The sequence below is a fragment of the Harpegnathos saltator genome, unplaced genomic scaffold, assembly GCF_003227715.2.
Source record: "Harpegnathos saltator strain DR-91 unplaced genomic scaffold, Hsal_v8.6 scaffold776, whole genome shotgun sequence".
NCBI classification, from domain to species: domain Eukaryota; kingdom Metazoa; phylum Arthropoda; class Insecta; order Hymenoptera; family Formicidae; genus Harpegnathos; species Harpegnathos saltator.
The window spans coordinates 40,506-45,991 of NW_020230622.1; positions in this window are offsets into that span (position 1 = coordinate 40,506).

Consider the following 5,486-nt stretch of genomic DNA (forward strand, 5'->3'; position numbering starts at 1 on the left):
CCGTTACCGAGATATAAGTGAAAAATGCACACGCCATGAACAATTTCGGTCGACATGTCGCAGTGTGTACGCTCCTTGACATTTCGCTTACCGCATACCCTTCATTAATCTCATTATATAATTTTCATTCCTGCAGAGCAGATGACGCACTTTTACGAATATTATTGATATCTTAGGCGTTTACAGAAAATAGACGTAAATGTGACTGATAAATTTTGGCGCCAAAAAGGAGCAGCATGTGTGATCGACAAGTGTCTCTTTCACACCGCCCGCACCATCGTGCATAATATTGTCGAGATTTGCGCGTCAGTGAATTCTTTATTAAACTTAAATAACTGTCATCGTAGATACAGTCTGTTCAGTAGGTACAGTCGATTTCAATGATGCCGCTCACGCAAGACGATCCTTTTAGCCCTGAAAAATTATGTTGGCACATTATTCGCTTATATCTCCGCAACCGTATAATATATCATCAATGTTCCACAATAAATGTTTTCCCGGTATTCTATTCTGCTCGAGTTAATTATTCATAACGATATGATTAATGACCCTGTGATGAACGCAATGTGAAAGCGCACACATCTTGCGTCTTCTCAGCCGAACTCGTTAGCGGCATTTACATTTTTCGCTTATATTTCGGCAACCACTCGAGATATCAGTGTCCCACCGACAGTGTTATCTTACCTGCGTCCTGTTCTATGAGGATTAGTGCTTTCTAATGTTACGAATAATAAGCATTCGATAATCATTGCGGGAAACTGCGTAAGCACGCCATGAGACAAGCTCTTACACGCGCACTTACCCGTTTCAATTAACGGACTCTTATTATTCGTACCATTATAAACTATTAATCACAGTAGAACAGAATATGAGCAATGTAATACTTCGCTAATGACGTCGATATCTCTACCCATTGCCGAGATATAAGCGAAAAATGCACACGCCGTGAACAAGTTCGGTCGACATGTCGCAGTGTGTACGCGCCTTGACATTTCGTTTACCGCATACCCTTAATTAATCTCATTATATAATTTTCATTCCTGCGAAGCAGCTGACCCACTTTTACGAATATTGTTGATATCTTAGCGCTCACATTTTGCGTCTTGTCAGCCGAACTCGTTAGCAGCATTTATATTGTAACGGCCGAACTCCGCTGTTCAGTCGTCGCTACGCGTTTCGCGCGGATAATGCTCGTCGAAGTCCGGGTTCGAGGAGGATTAAAGCAGCGAGACACTTGAGAGTGGTAATATGAATAACTTGGATTTATTCTATGCTTACTGAGAAACAAGAGCTCGGCCCCGAAGGCGTTGTCGCGGGTCGCGTCTATCAGGCGCATCGGTACGGTACGACGGTGTGATGCGACGTGCGGTACACGCGCGCGTACGGACGGATAGGCCGCGCGGAAGGCGGGGCCTACTGCGCGACGTGTGTAGACGGTAACGACGCGGTGATCGGTCTCGCTTCGCGACGCTGGGCGTCTCGGACAAGTATCGCCCAATACTCAGCTCGCAATCGCTCACGTATAGATGGTCGCCGGATCGGAGATTTCGGCTCTCGGTTGAACGTATGCACGCAAGTCGCGGAATACGCGAAATGATTTCGTCCGTCGGGGCCGAGGACTCTCGACAGAGAAGGCGTACGCACCTTCCCTTTTTCCTACGTTCGCGGAGGAAAACGACCAAGTGCTGCGGACACTCAGCGGAGACGGCGGACACACCGCCCCGGGTTTTTGGTCGCTAGACAGATCGCCTAAAGGCTGAGTACGCTTAGCGAAGTTCGCCGACGGACGAACCCCTGACTCAAGGCGGCGGGTAAAGGCGAGAGACTGTCGAGTACGCTCGACTGAGCACGCGCACACACGAGCCCAGGAAGACGGGTAGAGATGCGCACGAGACGAGATAAATCTCGATCTCGTCTCGATCTCGGTCTCAAAATCGGGACGAGATTCTAGATCGAGATTACTTGTAACATTCGAGATCGATATCGAGATGCAGCATTCAAGATTTTGACGAGATCAAGATTATTTAAAATTCTCGTCAAGATTTCGACAAAATATTTTATTATTTTACCGATCGACGACACATATGACGCCATGACTGCTGCGCTAACAAACGACGTCACATACATAGCCACATACATGAACTACGATGATTATCTGGAGGCATTATAAATGTTTTATTTTTACCCTACGTATACTCTGTCCAGCGAAAGAACGACCACGGAATGGACGAAAATTCGTTCGTTCCGCGCAGGTCTCCGTACACGAAACGCTCCTCCACAATGCCGTACCGCCATATACGATACTGAGGCTGCATTCCGAAATACACTGCCAATACTGAAAATCTATAGTTCATGTTACATATACTATAGAATTTCAGCACGGCAGTGAATTTCGGAACGCAGCCTGAATAGCGCGCCACGCTATCCCCACTTTACCTGCCTATGCGCATGCACAGACCGTGGTTATTCTCTTGCTGGACAGATTACAGTCTCATAGTAGAAATACACAAGGTATGCTTGTTTTTGAGACGAATTTTCGTTCGGTTTTGCGCAGCTCCCTAGCCTCTCCAATTAATTAGCTGTAAATTAGCTGTGTTCGACTGTGTCGAAGTTTGTGTTGAATGGTTATGTTGAAAGAAAATTTAGACAACGGCTACAAAATAAATAGACGATCTTCGTGGATGATATTATCATAATAACTCAATTTTATTATAATTTTTCAGTACTTTATATTTTAATCGTTTTACTGTTAGTATTTTCCGATTTATTTTGTTTTTTAATGACAATTTTGTTAATATTAGAGGTGAAAGAAAAAATTAATCTAGAAACTCTTTGCAACTATGTCTAAACGTCAGCATTCTGCAAATCCATCAGGTAAGAAATACACTCAAACGCAAAAAACCCGGTACACTAAAAATTTGGGAAAAAATTATAAAATTTCAAATGGTCATAACTTGGTAAATAATGAAGATACAAATATGCGCAGAAATGCAACATGAAGCTTGAAACATCCTCTTTAAGAATATCTGAATGGCAATTATGCTCGGCCATTTTTTTCAAAATGGCGGATGATAAAGTGAGTGGTGCAAAATTGATAATCAAAGGTCTGTGTTTGCGATGGTGCATGGTATGCATTAGGTATCGCAGCGTAATGGGACCAAATGCACATGAAAGTATAGAGTGTTATCTTTAAAATGCTACTTTACCGAGCTCGATATGATCATTTTTCACTGAGTTGTTCCAAATTTTGCTAAAAATGCGGTTTTCTTGTTAAATTTGCATAATTCAGTGAATAAGTATCGCATCAAGCTCTATAACGAAGTATTTTAAAGAAAACATTCTATACTTTTAGGTACTTTTCGTCCCATTGAGCTGCGACACTTTGCTCCATGCGCTATCGCACGCTCGAACCTTTTTTTAGCAACTTTTCATGTTCTCCTTTTTATCACCCGCCATTTTGAAAAAATATCGTTGCGCATAATTTCGATAGATCTTTCGAAAAGTACGGTTTCAAAGCTTTCAAACCGTTTTTGAAATTTGCTGCTAGGATATTTAGGTATCGAGATATTCAATTTCGAATTTGCAACAAATGTCGATTCAGCGAGGCTTAAGGGGCTAAGAGGCTCTGCGGTTCGTTTGGCTCTTTCATAATTTCAATAGCTGTGTTCATGTTTCTCTATATAATAATTTACATAACCTGCACAATATATTCAACGATTTGCATTTATTATTTTGAAAGCCAGGGAAATGAAAGTAAAATTCAATTTAGGTTCTTCATTTTGCGTAATCGATATTATGTAATAAAGATGAATTGCGTTTTAAGATACCGCTGTCATTAGCTCAAATTATGGTTGTAAGTCTTCCGAATATAAACCGCATGGAGTTTTACTGGTAGGAAAAGTCCCATTGTATGTAATGTGTGTATGTGTGTGTGTTTGTATACCACAAGGATAAGGACCCCGTGGTTCGTCAGCTCCACAGTATTTCAAGATTTCACCCTCCTTGTGGTGTGTGTGTGTGTGTGCGTGCGTGTGTGTGTGTGTGTGTGTGTGTGTGTGTGTGTGTGTGTGTGTGTGTGTGGTGTTACAGCAGAGATAAGGACCCCGCAGTTCGTCACTCCTGCAGTAATTAATGACTCCAAACCCTCTCTGCTGTGTGTGTGGTGTGTGTGTACTAATAGTGGGTATGACTGCCTCGTGCGCGTATTACCTCATTCATACGATCAGGCATCCTTATTAGTCTTTTAATTTCATCCTGCGTAATTGTATTCCATTCGTTTTCGAGAATTATTCGCAGTTCCCGCAGTGACTGAGGAGCAGGTACGTGATTTCGTACTTTCCTGCCGAGATTGTCCCATAAGTGTCCGATTGGATTTAAATCTGGACTATTTGCTGGCCAATCGAGTCGATTTATGCCAACTTCATCGAAGAAATCAAGCACTCTTCTCGCAGTGTGTGGTCGAGCATTGTCTTGCATAAACAAGAAGTTCTCTCCGATGAAGGGTGCGTACGGAACAACATACGGAATGAGTATGTCTTCCACGTATACATCTGCGTTCATATTCTTGTCAAAAAAGTGCAGATCTGTATGAGCATTAGCTGAAATTCCTGCCCAAATCATTACAGAGCCTTCATTGTAGCTATGCCTCTCACTTACCGTACAGTCTGCAAATCGTTCTCCACCGCGACGATAAACTCGTTCTCGTCCATCTGGAGAATAGACATAAAAACGAGATTCATCGCTAAAGAGTACTTTGCTCCAGTCTGCGTAAGTCCAGTCTCTATGCTCAACTGCAAAATTGAGTCGAGCTACGCGATGGTGACATTTAAGCAAAGGTACAGCTGCTGGCCTGCGCGAAAGCAGATTTTGTTCCTTTAATCTTCTCCGAACGGTGTTAACGGATACATTAATGTTGCGGACATCCCTTAAATTGTTTCTAATTTGAACAGATGTTCGATGTCTGTCTCTTAACGAATTTGAAACAATAAATCGGTCATCATTGTGATTGGTACATCGAGGACGTCCCGAACCAGGCCTTCTATGGAAAGAATTGGTTTGTAAGTACCTGGCATAAGCACGTTGCACAGTTGACACTGACAAATCAAGTGCCTGAGCAACGTACTTTCTACCATCTTCAATTAAAGCAATAACTTGAGCAGCCTTTTCAGGATTTATCGTCGCCATAATCGACACAATAATTTCGATGCGAAACAATCAATTATGGTTTAAATTGATGAAGTTGCACGAAGCAACGCGCCTCGAAAGGAAAAGATCACGGAAAAAGAAAAGTCGCACGAGGCAGCGCTTATCGGAGTGAACACGTTCGGAAAAGGAAAATTGTTTGTCTTTGTTTATTGTCTTGGCACATATATTTAAGAAAAATCCAGTCAAGCCAGGCGTTAAAGCCCGGCGCACCGACAGAATCTCAGTCAAGCCAGAACGTAAGCCCGGCGTACTGACAAACTCGCGAAGTCCAGCGTACAAGA